The sequence below is a fragment of the Scylla paramamosain genome, chromosome 22, assembly GCF_035594125.1.
Source record: "Scylla paramamosain isolate STU-SP2022 chromosome 22, ASM3559412v1, whole genome shotgun sequence".
NCBI classification, from domain to species: Eukaryota; Metazoa; Arthropoda; class Malacostraca; order Decapoda; family Portunidae; genus Scylla; species Scylla paramamosain.
Window position 1 is genome coordinate 10,539,286 of NC_087172.1, and position 19,839 is coordinate 10,559,124.

General features: G+C 39.8%; 1 long non-coding RNA gene across 1 annotated transcript; it reads right to left on the reverse strand.

The window, feature by feature from the left end:
* Positions 1-5,272: 5,272 nt before the first annotated feature.
* On the reverse strand, positions 5,273-19,319 carry LOC135111534 (uncharacterized). The gene is made up of 4 exons (XR_010273766.1): positions 19,103-19,319; positions 10,289-10,323; positions 6,488-6,637; positions 5,273-5,467 (listed from the first exon to the last, which is right to left on the reverse strand). It is a non-coding gene; the product is annotated as an uncharacterized LOC135111534 (long non-coding RNA).
* Positions 19,320-19,839: the final 520 nt, after the last annotated feature.

Sequence of the window (19,839 nt, forward strand, 5' to 3'; positions counted from 1 at the left end):
GGTGGCGTCAATATCTATATCAATCTTGAAGTATTTGTCAGTTATTTTGCACTAATCCTTGTGTTTCGTGTCAATGTCAGTGGCTCTGTGCATCTGGGGGGGGGACTACAAATGTCCCCAGATCGGACTGCTCTTCTGGTATCGATCCTACGTGTCTTGACATCCACCTCAACTTTTTCTTCATTAACTTCTGCAGCATTCGCAGCCTTATATCTAATTTTCAATCTGTAGAACACCACCTCTCTTCTACTAAACCTCATCCTCTTTTCCTCACTGAAACACAGGTGTCTGAGGCAACTGACATTAACCCCTTTTCTGTTCCTTCCTACTTTTCTCTATCCTCATTTTCTTTATTAACCTTTGTAACAACTGCGGCCTTAGATCTAATATTCAATCATTGTAATACACCATCTCTCCTCTACTAAACCTCATCTTTTCCTCATTGAAACACGGATGTCTGAGGCAACTGACAGTAGCCCCTTTTCTGTTCCCTCTTATTTTCCCTATCCTCATTTTCAGTCCAAAGCTGGATGTTGGCTCTATGTGCGCAACAACTTAACTTGCTCTCGAGCTCATGCTCTAGGAGCTTCAAAGTTTTCCATCATCATTACAGAGTCCCTCTCAAACTGAATTTATCTGTGTTGTATACCTTTCATTTAATTACTCTGACTATAAGAAATTCATTAACTAAACTTCCAAAGTTACATTCTGACCCTCTTCCCTTTTGCGAAGATCTCCATTCTAGGAAACTTCAATGTTCATCACCGGCTTTGGCTTTTCTGTCCCTTCACTGACCATCCTGGTGAACTAGCCTCTAACTTTGCTCTCCTCAACTACCTAGAACAATTGGTGCAACACCTTACTCGTATTCCTGCCCGTCTTGGAGATACGCCCGATATTCTTGAATTTTCCTAACCTCTAATCCTTCTGTTTATGCTGTCACCCTATCTTCTCTGTTGGGCTTCTCTGATGACACTCTCGTACCTGTATCCTGTCCTATCGCTCCAATCCCTCCTCAGGATCCTCCAAAGCAGAGGTGCCTCTGGCGTTTGGCTCTGCTGTTTGAGGGGACCTGAGGAGGTAATATGCTGATTTTCCTTGGAATGACTACTGCTTCCGTGTCAGAGATCCATCTCAGTGTGCTGAGCGCATAACAGAGGTGATAGAGGCGTACATTCATCACTCTTTCTCTCGACTTAAACCTTCACACCCTGGTTTAAAACAGCCGGTTCTCGTCCTATACATGATGGAAAGGTGACCCACAAAGGGTACTTAAGCTTTGCATCACCTGAATCGCATGCACTTTATATGTCTACTAGGAATCATACCAAGTCTGTTCTCCAACTAGCTCAAAAACTTTCATGAATGGAAAGTGTCTAAATCTTTCAAGATCTAACGCCCCTCGTGACTTCTGACCAAAAACATCCCCAATAACTTTGATTCTTCATCTTTCCCTCCTTTACTTTAACCTTGTGGTACTGATACCATCTCCCGCGGCCTCGCAGCACAAGACTTTCTTCTTTCTCTCACCCCTATTCTGTCCACCTCTCTAATGCAAGAGTTAACAAGTATTCCCTATTCATCCCTTTCTCTGGTAAACTCTGGGACTCCCTTCCTGCTTCTGTATTTCCACCTTCCTGTGACTTGAACTCCTTCAAGAGGGAGGTTTCAAGACACTTATCCTTTATTTTTTTACTAACACTTCGGACCCTATTCGGGACTGGTGTCATAGGGGATTTGACTTCCCCCTATCGCGGCATCCCCAAACCATTCACCCTTGTAAATTTAGCTTCCCCGAGACAAAATCCCTGAGGTTACTTGGACCCCCCTTGGTATCCCCCTCCATTTATTGGCACCCTCTTTTATTTCCTACTCAAACATATAATTTCATTATTATTCTTATTATTGTTAAAAATAAATTAAGATTTATTTTTAAAATTTTGATTTGAAAATATTCAAATCATTATGCATCAAACATTATAAACCCGAATTAAATGTCTCAACTACTTCTTGCCAGCTTCATATTCCCAAGTGAGTCCCAGTTTGAAGCATCTGAGCCTTATTTACTAGCCTTCCTCTTTGCTGTTTCATAGCTCCTGGGTTAGTTCACTTAGGGTGGCTCAGCATACAGGTTTGTTCTCTGGTTTCATTATTATTCTTATTATTATTATTACTGTTTGTTGCTGATTTTGTTTATGTTGCTTTTGTAACACTTGTGCAATATAAATGCATAACAAAATTTATAGAAGAAAAAGAGTGTTATGGTATCACCTTGCCGTAACTTTCCATCGTAGTTCATGTTTTCTGTTCCCTTCCTCTTACTTTTCTCAGCACTGGGGTAAATGGCTATTTACAAATAGCGTCATGCAACAACTGAATTGAAATTTTTCAAAGAGTATTTCATATTACAAATACCAATTACAGTGAAAGGCAACTGTGAGTTTTTTTTTTTTTTTTTTTATCACAGACAACACAAAATGGAGAGTGGCTCTTATCATAACTTTCACAATCTAAAGTGATAAAAAAAAAGGGGGGTCATATTCTCTGGTAAAAATAAGGGTGCCGAAATCCCTAGGGGTTCCAAAATCACTGGGGAATTCCACTCGGGGAGACCATATCCACTGGGGTGCCAAATCCCCTGTGACATCGGCATCTCAGTGGCTTTTTTTTTTTTATTAGATTTTTGCTGCCCTTCGCCGGTCCATCCTACGTAAAAAAAAATATATATATATATATATATATATATATATATATATATATATATATATATATATATATATATATATATATATATATATATATATATATATATATATATATATATATATATATATAGCTGATCTCTTCGCTCAAATCTTTGCTAAAAATTCCGCCTTGGATGGTTCAAGGTTTTTTCCTCCCTCTCCTCCACCCTCTGACTACTTCATGCTACCTATTAAGATCCTTCGTAGTGATGTTTTCCATATTCTCGCTGGCCTAAACCCTCAGAAGGCTTACTGACCTAATGGGATCCCTCTTATTGTTCTACGAAACCTTTCCTAGACAAACTATGTCTAGCAACATCTACCTTTCCTTCTTGCTGGAAGTTTACCTACATTCAGCCTGATCCTAAAAAGGGTGACCGTTTTAATTTCTCAAACTACCGTCCTATTCCTTTAATCTTTTGCCTTTCTAAAGTTTTTAGTCTATTTTCAACAGGAAGATACTTAAATATATATCACTTCACAACCTTCTATCTGATCGCCAGTATGGGTTCCGTCAAGACCACTGTACTGGTGATCTGGCTTTCCTTACTGAGTCTTGGTCTCTTTTAGAGATTTTGGTGAAACTTTTGCTGGTGTTTTTGATATATCAAAAGCTTTTGGTAAAGTCTGGCACAAAAGTTTGATTTCCAATTTACCCTCCTACGGCTTTTATCGTTTTCTTTTTAACCGTTCTATTAGTGCTGTGGTAGATGTTCACTGTTCTCCTCTTAAAACTATTAACAATGTTGTTCCTCAGGCTTCTCTCCTGTCACTCATACAACTTATCAATGATGTTCTCAACCAAACTTCTTATCCTATCCACTCGTACGCTGATGATACCACCCTGCTTTTTTCCATGCCTTTTCGTAGACGTCAAACCCTTTAGGAAGTAAACATTTCACGCAGGGAAACCACATAACACCTGACTTTGGATCTCTGTAAAATTTCTTATTGGGGCAGAGCAAACTTAGTATTGTACAATACCTTAAAACTCAATTTCTCCATCTATCAACTCAACACAACCTTCTAGACAACTATCCCCTCTTCTTCAATAAGAGTCAACTGTCCCCCTCTTCTACACTGAACATCCTCGGTCTGTCCTTTACTTGTTATCCAAACTGGAAACTTCACTTCTCATCCCTAGCTAAAAACGTTTCTATGGAGTTGGGCGTTCTGAGTCGTCTCCGCCAGTTTTTCTCATCCCTCCAGCTGCTAACTCTGTACAGGGGCCTTATCCTCCCATGTATTGAGTGTGCTTCACATGTATGGGGGGATTCCACTCATAAAGCTCTTTTAGAAAGTGTGGAATAAAAACTTTTAGCCTTATCAACTCCTCTCCTCTAACTGACTCTCTTCAGCTTCTTTCTCATCGCCGCAATGTTGCATCTCTTGTTATCTACTACCGCTATTTTCATGCCAACTGCTTTTCTGATCTTGCTAACTGCACGCTTCCTCTTCTCCTGCGGCCTCGCCGTTCAAGACTTTCTTCTTTTTCTCACCCTTATTCTGTCCACCTCTCTAATGGAAGAGTTAACCAGTATTCTCGATCAGTCATCCCTTTCTTTGGTAAATTCTGAACTCCCTGCCTGCTTCTGTATTTCCACTTTCCTATGACTTGAACTCTTTCAAGAGAGAAGTTTCAAGAACTTATCCTGTAATTTCTGACTATATATATATATATATATATATATATATATATATATATATATATATATATATATATATATATATATATATATATATATATATATATATGCAAAAGGCTGAAATGCAGTATTGGTCTTCACTAACAGTCAGCATAGCCTTGGTCTTCACTATCAGTCTGCGCAGCCTTGGTCTTCACTAACAGTCTGCACAGCCTTGGTCTTCACTAACAGTGTGCACATCATTGGTCTTCACTAACAGTCTGCACAGCACTGGTCTTCACTAACAGTGTGCAGATCATTGGTGTTCACTAACAGTCTGCACAGCACTGGTCTTCACTAACAGTGTGCACATCATTGGCCTTCACTAACAGTCTGCACAGCCTAGTCTGCAGCGCCTTGGTCTTCAGTAACAGTCTACGCAGCCTTGGTCTTCACTAACAGTCTGCACAGCCTTGGTCTTCACCAACAGTCTGCAGTCTTGGTCTTAATTAACAATCAACACAGTCTAAATAAGGCTAAGACAACTCCCTATTATCTTTTTGAGGCCATGCTTTTCGTTTAGTATTTTCTAAAGTCTTGACATTAGGAAAAGACCAAAACAGTAAAATAATGCCTGTTTGTTGGTTTCCATCACCATTTCACTCATGGAGTGACAAAAGGATGGGTAGGTACAAGGACTTAGTGACACACGGGTCAGGTTAAAGGACAATATGAAAACTTTCAAATATCAGTGCATTTTTTACTTAAATTTGTGTGCGTATATATATATATATATATATATATATATATATATATATATATATATATATATATATATATATATATATATATATATATATATATATATATATATATATATATATATATATATATATATATATATAAATAATTTTATTTATTATTATTTTTTTCGATGGTCAGTACAATATCATGTCTACATTTTATCCTTGAAAGCTTAGATTATAAACCATAATTGTTGACTGTAGTGTGGGGCAGCGGCGGCGGCGGCGGCAGCTCATGGTGGGTTTACTATAGAGGAGGCACCGCAGCACACGAGACCTTCGTCATGGAGGAATGCTGTCATAATGATATGATAATATAAATAATAATAATAATAATAATAATAATAATAATTATAATTATAATAATAATAATAATAATAATAATAATAATAATTATTATTATTATTATTATTATTATTATTATTATTATTATTATTATTATTAATTATATATAATCATCATCACAACGACTATTACTACCGCTGTTACTTTTACTACTAGTATCTCGGTACAAATCATAAAACTTCTGCTAAAAGGGCTGAGTTTCCCGTATACTACTCGCCATGTCTGCCGGTGCGGTAAGACTGACGTTTTTACCCAGTCATTGCCACACACCGTCAATCATGATTGTGCAAGGGTTATGATTGACGGTTAAGCATGAAATCATGTTGAACCATCTTCAGTCATCTCCAATTATTTGCGCATTCTTTCAATCATACCCACACTTTATCGGTGTGCTTGTGCAATCAGTATTGTGCAGTCATGATTGATAGTGTATGGTAGCCTTAAAGATGATGATGATGATAATATAAGCACTAATAATAATAATAATAATAATAATAATAATAATAATGAGATAGAAGAAGAAGAAAAGAAGAAGAAAAGGATGAAGAAGAAACAATAATAAGAATAATACCAATCATAATTATTATAAGAAGTAGTTGAAGAAAGAAATAACAACCATGTTATTTTATTATTTTTTTTTTTTTTGACGTGAGGGACTTCAAAATACATCAATTTCAATATACTATTAAGTGAATAACATAATTACACTTACTGTGTATATATTTTCCTTACACCACTCATCTCTACTTGCTAGAAACGTGTTAGACAAGAGGTTGTGCCAATGTAACGCTAACTTGCAAAAAAAATAAATAAAATAAAATAAATAAAATAATAATAATAATAATAATAATAATAATAATAATAATAATAAGTATGGTTTACATGCGAAAAACACGCATGCATTCTTGATTCTCTCTCTCTCTCTCTCTCTCTCTCTCTCTCTCTCTCTCTCTCTCTCTTCAAAACTCACCTTCAATGGTAATAAATCGGGACACACTGGGTACCGCACGGTCCGGGACAGCATTGTTCGCCACGACGACAGGAGAAAGGCTTGTACAGTATGCAGTTATTGTAGTAGTGGATGCATTGAGTGTGAGGATTCACTGGGGGGCACCTCCACCTGCATCCAGTTACGAGAAACTCGTTTGTCGTTATAATTATTTGTTGTGTGGAAGTCTCATTTCCCACTTTATTATTATTGTTGTTTATTTATTGTTATTATTGTTGTTGTTGTTGTTGTTGTTGTTGTTGTTGCTGTTGTTGTTGTTGTTGTTGTTGTTGTTGTTGTTATTATTATTATTATTATTATTATTATTATTATTATTATTATTATTATTATTATTATTATTATAGTAATAATAACGACAATAATAATTTTAAATTAGTCATTATTGTACATTTGTCGGATTAGTAGTAGTATAGTAACGTTATCGGCATTATTATTGTCATTAACATCACTAATCTGTGTGTGTGTGTGTGTGTGTGTGTGTGTGTCATTTACTGCGGAAGATTTAGTGATAGCTTCATAGCAAGAATCGTGTTGTGTTTGCAGTTTTCTTGTTTTTATTCAAGTTGTTATTGTCATTTTAAGTTTGTTGTTGTTGTCTTTCGTTACCTATATTTTATCACTGATGATGACAATACAGTTGTTGTCTAATGTGCAGCGAGATAAAGCAACATAAAAAGAAGAACGTAGTAAGAATAATGAGATAGAGCTAGCGTACGAACGCCAGACGTACGATTAAGAGTGGCTGCACGCTTCCATAAACTTACCATAAGAATCCCCGCGTCCAGAGACTCTCCTTCCTCGATTAATTTATCCTATTTCTATTTGTTCAGTCAGTTTCAATCTCACGTAGTTTACAGCAGAAGAGTTCACCTTGACAATGAAATAATCAGAATTCTTCTAGTCCCTTTTGTTTAATCAGCAGAATTTTTAAAAGTAAAGTGTTTTATTCAAGTAAAGACCGCGCGGGGAGCAGTGTGTGGGCAGGCGTCTGTATGTACGTCTCGACCCCCCTCCCCCCTTTTCCTTGTATTCCCTTCCCTTAGCGGCAGCGCGGGAAAATGGAGCGGCAAGAGCACTTTCTCAGTCACTACTTGGCGCTTGGAGGGATTAGTCACACGAAGACGTGCTCTAATATTTGAATGAGACTAGGGCAGGATAATACTCAGTCGGCCAGTTGCCTTAAGGGGATAAGTGAGTCATTACTGGCCGTACGCCACGGCCTGCTTATATAGAACAGGAGTCTTCGCAGTTGTCTGCCAGTAAGGTTATAGTTATGTATACCACGCAATATATCCAGGAAAGTGATTCCTCGGCTGTGCGAGTGTTCAGGCCGAGCTATTGCGCAGTGAGCGGTGAATGACCCTCCTGTGTGTTTGTGGGCACTCTTTGATAGTAGTTTTTTGTGTCTCATCAGTAACCTTGTTTTGTCTTAAATGCTACTGCGGGCTGATTCAGTTCAGCCGCAGAGGATCTAAGTAATTAGCTGCGTAGTGAACTTTGCTCCCTACTACTGTCATTTGCCTCAGACACTTATGTTTCAGTGAGGAAAAGAAGATGAGGTTTAGTATAGGAGAGGTGGTGTTCTACAGATTGATTGAAAATTAGATCTGAGACCGCGAATGTTGCATAAGTTAATGAAGAAAAAAGTTGATGGGGTTATCAAGACACTTAGGGTGTTCCCTGCCTGCTTCTGTATTTCTTTCTATGACTTGAATTCTTTCAATAGGGAAGTTTCAAGACACTTATCCTCCATTATTTGATTTTTCTATTAGGAATTATCTGTAGGACCTGGCATTAAGTTGTCGCTTACGCCGCCGATGGCCCCAAACAGGACAATGCCTGCCCTGATGGAGGTGCAAATTCATCGGTGGACATAGATGTACCCAAGCGATAAGCAGAAGACCAAGACGGACTACAGAGCATGATTAATGAACTTGTGCACGAAACTAAGAATTAATCTTGCTGTGTCGATCACAAATATAAAAATGTACTTTTAATGAATTAGAGATAGGGACAGTCTACGCAAGCAAGTGCAAACGGTGCCCCACTCTTTTGACTTGGTGATATGCGAGTTAAAAGGACATGAAAAAAATATATACACGTGTGTAAGAGTCATTATCCTCTAGAACCCTGAGTTTTGAAAATCTACATATAAATATTCTGGTGGTCTTGAGTACCAAAGGAAAAGATGAGTGAATTAGCTAGCCGGATTTTAGACCTTAAGGATAACGATGTATATAACAGTATGTAACAGTGTATGTAGTATGTCGCCGCTGTAGTAATGAAGTGAATATAAGGCGGAGGACAGAACGATCCACACAGACCCTCAGTCAGATTCCAAGAGTAGACTGTTTTAGTTTTTGGAAGGTGCACGCATTCAAGTGCATTATGAGGTATGTGGTCGTTCTCTGCCTTGCCTTTGTCGTAAGTAATACTTAAAGAATTTTTCCTGTGCTTTGAGCGTCTGGATTTCATTTATTCAGTATACTATGGTTTTCATATATTCTATATGTGCATTGATATGTTTTATGTGTTGATTTAATTCTGAATTATGTTGAGTGACGTTATTTTCTGTGGCACTTCGCATGCAGTGACCACATATTTTATCATGTTTGATTTGGCATGTTGTATTTTATAAATTTATTATGTGATTATATTATTGTATACATTTATATGTTTTACGTGCTTGATGAAAAGATGCGTTACTGAGTGACTTCATTTCACTTTGACCATATTAGTCAGTGAAAGGAGAAAAAGGACTAAGCTGTTGGTGAACAGTGAAGTCTCCAAGAATGAAAATCTCTGTGAAAGGTAAAAATCGGAATGTGTTTTAATATGAAAGTTAAGTATAAAAATAAATAAATAAATAAAAGAATAAAGTTAAATGAGTTAGTTAAGGGGTATACAACACAGATAAACTTAGTTTTAGAAAACCAGTCGTAGGTAAATGGTAGAAACTTTGGAAGATTCAAGAGTAAGGGCACGAGAGCAAGTTAGGTCGTTGCGCACAGAGACTTTGGAATGAAAATTATGATAGAGAAACTAGGAGGGAAGCAGAGAAGGAATTACTGTCAGCTGCCTCAGACACCTGTGTTTCGGTGAGGAAAAGAAGATGAGGCTTACTAGAGGAGAGATGGTGTTTAAAATCTAGATCCAAGTCTAAAGGCATGAATGTTAAAGAAGTTAATGAAGAAAAATTTGAATAGGTGTTAAGGCATTTGCGGTCGATACCAGAAGAAAAGCAGTCTGACCTGGGGATATTAAAATTTTGTGGTCCTCTCCTCGCATTTAGACTCCGAGGCTGGTGTAGGAATCACCATATTGAATATTTAAATTTGAAGGGTGTGCATGTATTACGTGCATGTAGAGTTGTTTGAAAGAAAAAAGTTGCCATGAGAAGGCATTCTGTGACTGCCCACTTGTATTGGGAGACACAAAGGGAAGCATTCAGTGAGGTCACACCTGGGTCATTGATAATAGGTTCACAGCACCCCCTGATACAATACGAAACCGGTTTAGTGCTGAGAATAATTATTGTGTTGGCTTCCTCCAGCTCTTTGCTGTTGGTTGTTGTTTGTTGTTGTTGTTGTTGTTGTTGTTGTTGTTGTTGTTGTTGTTGTTGTTGTTTTTGTTCGCTCTTGTAATTGTTTTTAGTTTTAGTGTTGTTCGATGCTGTTCTTGTTACATATTTTTGTTGTTTGATGCTGTCGCTGTTACATAAAGTTTGTTCAGTGTAATAAAACCACAACAACTGCAACTCACGGTACGTAGCTTGAACACTCTGATTCGGCCACAACCTGCGAGAAAAGAAACATAATGAGCAGCTGCAACTTGGGTTAGGACTGCAGACACCAAGCAGTCACCCTGCATGACATGCGTACAGTTTATCACTGATATTTATGGGTAATCAATACGCTTTAAGCAGTAATAAGTGTATAATAAGAATAACAAAAGTGGAAAGACGAGAGGTGGACGAGAGGATGACATTTCTCACTGGAAATCAGGCAGTCCGTGATGTATTTGACACAAAAATGTTTGACACAAAAAAGACAAGAGCTCCCGCTTGCAAGCATGGTACACACTGTAGTATCTCCTCTACCTCCATTGTTCGTGTTATCAATTAATATATTGTAAAGTGCTCATACGGTCATATTATTATCCTGCCACTCAATACACGCCCTCAAGTTAAAATACCAGGAACTGAAACATTGACACAGTAAAGACTTATAAAACGCGCGAGACGCGCGATATTGGTATTATATAAATAATTTATTTTCTTCATGCAAACATTGGACTGATTGACCGATTGATTTAAAACGAGAAAAAGTGGCGCAATATCGCGTTCATTTGGCACCAAAGTAAATATCGGAATATACAGGGTGTCCCGCGAGTTAAGGTACATACTTCGGGATTTGATAGTCCAAGTAATTCTGAAGTCTAAGTCGAAAGTACTCTACACACATATGCAGTGTTTTGCTTTATTTCGCAAGAAATTAACGTGTAAGGTCCGGTTTACACTACTCCGTTTTTACGGATTCTGTTTCCGTACACCACGCTCTTGAATCTTCCGAGTTTTCCACCATCTGGCTACGACTATAGAGTCACTCTCAAACTAAATTTATCTGTGCTGTATACCTCTCACCTAACTCCTCTGACTATAAGAAATTCTTCGTCTACTTAACTTCCAAAGTGGAGCACATTCTGACCCTCTTCCCTTTTGCAGAGATCTCCATTCCTGGAGACTTCAATATTCACCACCAGCTTTGGCTTTCCTCTCCCATCACTGACCATCCTGGTAAACTAGCCTTCAACTTTGCTATCCTCCACGACCTAAAGCAATTGGTGCAACACTCTACTCGTATTCTTGACCGTCTTGGAGATATATCCAACATTCTTGACATTTTCCTGACCTCTAATCCTTCTGCTTTTGCTGTCACCCTCTCTTCTCCGTTGGGCTCCTCCAATCACAATCTCATATCTGTATCTTGTCCTATCGCTCCAGTCCCTCTTCAGGATCCCCCTAAGCGAAGGTGCCTCTGGCGTTTTGCCTCTCTTAGTTGGGGAGACCTGAGGAGGTATTTTGCTGATTTTCCTTGGAATGACTACTGCTTCTGTGTCAGAGATCCGTCTTTGTGTGCTAAGCGCATAACAGAGGTGATAGTGTCTGGCATGGAGGCGTACATTCCTCATTCTTTTTCTCGACCAGTAAAGGTACTTAAGCCTTCCATCACCAGATTCTCATGCACTTTATATTTCTGCCCGGAACCATGCCAAGTCTGTTCTCCAAATAGCCAAAAAACTCTTTCATTAACAGAAAGTGTCAAAATCTTTCACGATCTAGCTCCCATCGTGACTTCTGGCATCTAGCCAAAAATATCTCCAATAACTTTGCTTCTTCTTTCCCTCCTTTATTTCAACCAGATGGCACCACTGCTATCACATTTATTTCTAAAGCTGAACTCTTTGCTCAAACCTTTGCTAAAAACTCTACCTTGGACGATTCTGGGCTAGTTCCTCCTTCTCTTCCACCCTCTGACTACTTCATGCTACCTATTAAAATTCTTCGAAATGATGTTTTCCATGCCCTCGCTGGCCTAAACCCTCGGAAGGCTTATGGACCTGATGGGGTCCCTCCTATTGTCCTCCGAAACTTGCACCTTGCTTGCACCTTACCTATTCAAACTCTTTCAGCTCTGTCTGTCAACATCTACCTTTCCTTCGTGCTGGAAGTTTGCCTGCATTCAGCCTGTTCCTAAGAAGGGTGACCGTTCTAATCCCTCAAACTACCGTCCTATTGCTTTAATTTTCTGCCTACCTTAAGTTTTTTAATCTATTCTCAACAGGAAGATTCTTAAACATCTATCACTTCATAACCTTCTATCTGATTGCCAGTATGGGTTCCATCAAGGCCGGTCTACTGGTGATCTGGCTTTCCTTACTGAGTCTTGGTCATCCTCTTTTTAGAGATTTTGGTGAAACTTTTGCTGTTGCCTTGGGTATATCAAAAGCTTTTGAAAGAGTCTGGCATAAAGCTTTGATCTTCAAACAAGCCTCTTGTGGCTTCTATCCTTTTTTCTGAAACTTCATCTCAAGTTTCCTTTCTGACCGTTCTATCGTTGCTGTGGAAGATGGTCATTGTTCTCCTAAATCTATTAACAGTGGTGTTCCTCAGGGTTCTGTCCCGTCACCCACTCTCTTATTATTCTTTAATGATCTTCTAAACCAAACTTCTTGTCCTATCCACTCCTACGCTGATGATACCACCCTGCACTTTTCCACGTCTTTTCATAGACGTCCAACCCTTCAGGAAGTAAACATTTCATGCAGGGAAGCCACAGAACGCCAGACTTCTGATCTTTCTAAAATTTCTGATTGGGGCAGAGCAAACTTGGTATTGTTCAATGCTTCAAAAACTCAATTCGTCCATCTATCAACTCGACACAACCTTCCAAACAACTATCCTCTCTTCTTCAACGACACTCAATTGTCTCCCTGTTCTACACTGAACATCCTCGGTCTGTCCTTTACTTATAATCTGAACTGGAAACTTTACATCTCATCTCTAGCTAAAACAGCTTCTATGAAGTTAGACGTTCTGAGATGTCTCCGCCAGTTTTTCTCATCCCCCCAGCTGCTAACTCTGTACAAGGGCCTTACCCGTCCATGTATGGAGTATGCTTCACATGTCTGGGGAGGTTCCACTCATACCGCTCTTCTAGACAGGATGGACTCAAAAGCTTTTTGTCTCATCAACTCCTCTCTTCTAACTGACTGTCTTCAGCCTCTCTCATCGCCGTAATGTTGCATTTCTAGCTGTCTTCTACCGCTATTTTCATGCTAACTGCTCTTCTGATCTTGCTAACTGCATGCCTCCCCTCCTCCCGCAGCCTTGCTGCACAAGACTTTCTTTTTTCTCTCACCCCTATTCTGTCCATCTCTCTAATGCAAGAGTTTCCAGTATTCCCAATCATTCATCCCTTTCTCTGGTAAACTCTGGAACTCTCTACCTGCTTCTGTTTTTCTATCTTCCTAGGCAAAGCTGATCTGCTGATGAAACACTTTGACTCCAAGCTCTGTCGAGCTCCAGCCACCACCAGCGAGTTGCCTCCCGCCATGCCAGTCTTGACAAAACTGGCTTTTAGGTCTAAGGAAGTCATGAGACTACTTTTAGCACTCGACTCCCATGGCGGCACGGATCCGCTTGGGATGTTTCCTATGTTTCTGAAGGAAACAGCTGCAGTTCTTGCTCCCAAACTGAGTGCAGTCTTCAGACGCCTAATCCTGACCTGTAGTTTCCCCATGTGCTGGAGAAATGCGAACATCACAGCGATCCCTAAAGGCTCTCCATCATCTGATGCCAGCAACTATAGACCAATCTCTATCACGCCGTTACTTTCTAAGATCTTTGAACATGTTATTTCTGGTCGTCTCTCTCGTTACCTTGAACACTCTCATTTGATACCAGCTAATCAGTTTGCTTATCGGAAGAATCTAGGGACTACGGATGCGCTACTCACTATCTCTCATAAGATTCAGCAAGCTCTTGACTGTGGGCATGAAGCCAGGGTAGTCCAACTTGATTTCTCTGCAGCTTTTGACCGAGTCAACCATGCCGGTCTTCTCAGGAAGCTGCAATCTTTTGGTGTCGGTGGCCCGGTACTGTCCATCTTGACTCAATTTTTGACCCACCGCACCCACCGTGTGTGCGTTGATAGTTGCTACAGTGACTGGTACAGCGTCCACTCAGGTGTTCCCCAGGGTAGCGTACTGGGACCTCTGCTGTTCAATGTCTACACTTCCGATCTACTACAAATCACTAGCAATCCTATTTACGGATATGCAGATGATGTGACACTTGTTGCTACTGTTGAGTCACCGAATTCACGTCTTGATGTTAGTACATCCCTGAATGAGGATCTCAGACGTATATCTGACTGGTGTCGCACCTGGAACATGAAACTGAATGCATCAAAATCAAAATGCTTGTGTATTTCACGCTCTCGCACGCTAAATCCCCTTCACGGCCCTCTGCTTGTTGATGGCGCGCCTCTGACAGTATGTGATGAGCTTGATATTTTGGGTGTCAGATTCGACTCAAAACTGTCTTTTGAACGGCACATCAGGCGTCTTGTTAGTTCTGCCTCGCAAAAGCTTGGCGTTGTGAGGAAGGCTTACCGGATTTTTGGTGACCAGTCTATCTCTGCCAGCTGCTTCCGGTGTTTTATTCTTCCACTGCTGGAGTATTGTGCTCCTGTATGGTCTTCCGCAGCTGTGTCCCACCTCCGTCTCATTGACAGAGTTGTCTCCTCCGCTAGGTTCCTCTGTGGTGGCGAAGCAGCTTGGGATCTTGGTCACCGACGCAATGTCAGCAGTGTCTGCATGCTATATAAGATCCATGCCAACCAGCTTCACCCGCTGAATGCCTCCATCCCAAATGCATTTGTGCCCACCAGAAACACTCGACTTGCGTCAAATTTACATGCGCGCTGCTTACAGCAGGTTAGGTGTCACACCAGTCAGTTTCAGCGAAGCTTTGTTCCTTGTGCTGTAAGACTTTGGAACATGCTTGACGAGGGTACATGCACTGCGAGTGATGTGCAAAAATTCAAGTCTGCTTCGAACAAAATCTTGAAGAGTCTAGTCAATTAAACTCTGGTTGCTTTTGCAGCTATACCGGTGATGAATTATGTAACTATACTTGTGATTTTATACCATCAAGTTTTAAGTAGTTATACTACATTTACTGGTGTTGTCTGACATATATTAAATAAGTCAGAATTGTTGATTTTTTTTGTTGATTTTTTTTGTGAGTTTTAATAATTCTCAGTTCGTTGAGGCGTTCTTTATAATTGTTTAACCTATTTTCTCCTCCTGCTCTGATTTCATCTTACTATTGTGCTAATTGCTTTTCCTTTCTTCTTTCTACGGTCAAGGTGGGTGGGGATTGTCATCTGGCAACTTATAGCGCTTGCGCTCGTCCCACTCTGCCTTCTCCGTTATGTTTAATAATAATAATAATATGATATGAATTTCTTCAAGAGGAAGGTTTCAAGACACTTATCCTTCGATTTTTTACTGACGCTTTGGACCCTTTTAAAGGACTGTCATCTCAGTGGGCATTTTTTTTTTTGGGGGGGGGGATTTTTGTTGCCCTTAGCCGGTGACCCTCCTACATAAAAAAAAAAAATACGTCCAACAATGACATCACCACCGTTTCCGTTCGAGCGACTGCAGTAGAAACCGAGCTCATTTCTGCCTCTGCTTGAACGAACGCCATCGAGCGGAAGAGATGAACCAAGTTTGCCATGTTTGTCAGCATGGCCGTGAGGAGAACGACGGCTAACTCCTCCGTTCAGTACGTACTCCATTTTGTGACGTCATTGTTGGACGGTGAACGGAGACGGAATCCGTAAAAACGGAGTAGTGTAAACCGAACCTAAGTTGTATCTTGCAGGAGCCGCTCATCTGGGTGGGCCTCCTTCCTCCCCTTTTCACCTCGCGAGGACGCCACGCGGCATTAAGTGATATTTTTTTGTGTACAATCTATGCAGTCAAAACCTTGCAGGAAACAGTTACCAAATGACAGATTAAATTTTTGTATGTGTCAGTGAAGAAAATGTACACATAATGCAACAATACAGTTTTTGTTAAGTGCTACTTTTTTTTTAATATACATGGCAACTCACTGCAACTATCACCCTCTCAACACTCAACAGTTGACGTCTTGACACCAAAGTGATAGGTCTCACCAATCAGCTGACTGCCAAAGTGCATCTTTTTGCTATGGTGAAGATGCCTCTCATAATCAGTAACATTGAGTTTTCGGATATGGCATTCAAGTGATGATATTCATGACATGATATTCATTTTGTGATCGGAATGCCAGGGTTGCAGCAGCAGAATACAGACACAGTTACCCACATAAAAGACACCCTGATAGATTGTTCTACAGAGTGTGCCAGCATCTCCGTGAGAGAGGATATTCCCCTGTACTTTTGCAGCAGCTGAACGTATTGGAGCAGCTCAAGACAGTATTGTCCACATGACAATACGAAGCCCCACCATCAGTACAGGCATGCAAACACAAATACACAAGTACATAAAGGGACAGAATTCACGGAACAAGGTAAAATTTGACATAACTTTGAAAGAATATTAAATAATCTAAACCTGAAGGGACATTTACAGAATTGGTGGGAATGCTGGGCAGTCGTCATGAAGCTGGTGAGTTGCCATGTATGTTTTAAAAAGTAGCACTTAACAACCACTGTATTGCTATAATGCCTTCCTCATTTCCTCTCCCCGTGTGTTTGAATAGCCCGCGGGTACGGTATACGTAATAGTTAATTTGTGTAAAGATTGCATCATCTCAGAAAAGTGACCCTTTTAAATACTTCGGCAGGTCAAATTCATATATTATAGGTTTAACGTGTGTGAATTATTCGTTGTGGAGGTTGATCATCACATAATGATTTTTTTTTTTTTAATTATCATCTGACCAGGCGGAAAAGTAGGTATTAATTATTCCAAAATGAGAATTATTAAAAGCAACCCCGGGAATAATTTATGTCCCTCTAACTAAATTTTTTTTTCACATTTCTTGATCGATTTCACTAATGGCATAATAGATCCCAAGGTTGTATAGCGGGAGAGAGGAGAGAGGGAATTAAATATTATGGAAGAGGCTGGCAAGACGGACGGTGAGAGTGACGCTGGGGGCCAGGGTGCCACGGAGTCAAAGCCTGGCCTCCATGGCTTGGGAACGCCTCTCTCTCTCTCTCTCTCTCTCTCTCTCTCTCTCTCTCTCTCTCTCTCTCTATATATATATATATATATATATATATATATATATATATATATATATATATATATATATATATGAGAAGACAGTGACAATAGTTTGGTGGTGAAGTGTTAAAAGGATTTAAGTTATATCTGTTGGCGTGCTTTGTGTACACCTCTCACCGCCTCTCCTCTGTTTTGCGGGATGTAATAATAAATTAAGTGCGTTCTGTAGGTCATGTTAAGTGGGAGTGTCAAGAGAAATGAAGCCCGGTAAGGCTAGTATACAATTGTGGTCGATGTGGTAGGGTAATACTATCAAGGACCTGATCCCCTACCATGGCGGTCGGGGTAACTTGTGCCTAGGTGACTACCTCACTTAAACTGGGGCATTGGGGAGAAGATTTTTCCAAATGGATTATGGTATCATGTGCGTTGGAAGTGATGGACGGTCTTTTGACTACATCACTAAACCTTTCGGCTTTGTGGGAAAAATTCTAAATTGGATTTTCGGAGGCAGGAGTACCTATCATGTTATGTGGAAGTGTGTGGTGAAATTTGCGTGTTAAGTTTCTCTGGTCTTGTTCGTTCCTTTAAGCTCTCATAGAATATGTTGTGAATCAACTACTGTGGTAATTTGTGGAACAGTAGCTAAATAAAGCTTGTTTGTTTTGTGAGACAAAACAAACAGTTCTACCCACCCTTTTTGTTAAAACGAACTGTGCCTATGAATTTAATACTCCGAAGTGATAGCAGTGCCTGCAAATAAAATCAGAGCAACACTACCATAATTTTTTCTTTTTTTTTTTAATGCTCGGACATGTTACCAAGTGGCCATGGTGAAAGTTTTCAAGGTAAGGTAAAGAGTAATCGAACCATTTAAAAAAAAAAAAAACTAATCGCGGCGGCACCACATTGCTGTGTTACCTGTACATTTTCTTCACTGAAAAATACAAAAATTTAATCTGTCATTTGCTAATTGTTTCCTGTAAGGCTTTAACTGCGTAGACACAAAAAAATGCCACGCGGCGAGCCGAGGCGGCAAGGAAGGAGGCCGAGGACCACCCAGGCGAGTGACTCCCGCAACTCACAACTTACATGTTAATTTCTCGCAAAATAAAGAGAAACACAGCATATATGCATAGATTATTTTTTACTTGAAATTACTTGAACTTTCAAATCCCGAAGTATGTAATCCCCGGCAGCAACAACACTCATCTTGTTCAACAAGAAAGTCATGGCTGGTCTTTCTTGGACAGTCAGCCCCCATTTCTCTCTCTCTCTCTCTCTCTCTCTCTCTCTCTCTCTCTCTCTCTCTCTCTCTCTCTCTCTCTCTTCGATGGATACAATATGTTTAGAAAGTGCAAGTCATCATCCCTGGTTCTTATTGTTTATATGTTATATAGTGCTTAAAATATGAGCAAAAGTCGAGAGGAATCGTCTACAAACTCTACATTATGTAGCAAATTGGTGATGCGCATATGGAAACGAACCCGCTCGTATAATGTTAATTTTAAAAAAAAGATGGAGAAATTGGTTCACAAATAGAACAGTAGATGACTGGAATAGACTCGGTAATCAGGCTAGTGACAAGTCAATATGGAGCTTAAAATTTTTTTTTTTTTATTTATGGATGGGAATGAGAGGTGGATTCAGTGAGTGGGTGTTACACAAGACTGCCGCCTCAAGTAACCCTGATGGATTCCTGCAACTTTCTATAATATATGCTCTTATGTTTTTATTAGAAGTGACCTCCGCCCACGGTCACGCACACGACCACAACCACGTACTTACACACAGCAGCAGCAGCAACAAGGCACCAGACGCGATAAACCTCATGTTGGCAGCGCGATGCTCCGGAGCTAAAGAGACGCGCGGAGGTAAGAGCGAGGGAGTGTTGCCTCGTTGAGGAGCGTAGAGAGTGAGGATGACAGGCAGTGATGAGCTTTTTATAGGGGAGGAAGGAGACCTCAAGGCTGGGGAAAACAGAGTCGATGGAAATTGGAGCAATTCTGGGGAAAAAAAAATGCTTTTATTAACAAGTCCATTTATTATTATTATTATTATTATTATTTTTATTATTATCATAATCATCATCATCATCATTTCACATCACGTTTGCAGCATAAGGAAAGTTTTTTTTTATATATTTTGCCGGTGTGTGTGTGTGTGTGTGTGTGTGTGTGTGTGTGTGTGTGTGTGTGTGTGTGTGTGTGTGTGAAAATTAAAACATTAATAACACGTGAAAAAAAAATATAATATTAAAGAAAGAAAGAAAACTAAATATTAGTCATCAAAAGCTCTTGATGCGTGAGACGGTCATATGCACGAGTGTCACGTGGACGGATGTCACGTGCACAGGTGTCATGTACACGGGTGTCGTGTGCAAAAAAAAAAAAAAAAAAATGAAGAAAGGGGTCGCAAGGTTCCTCTAATTTGGCTTTTATTAACTGCTACTTTTCTCTGTCTCTGAAAGAGGTTTCCGTATTATTTACTAACTGAAATAAACTCGAAGAGGGAAGAGTTTGCCA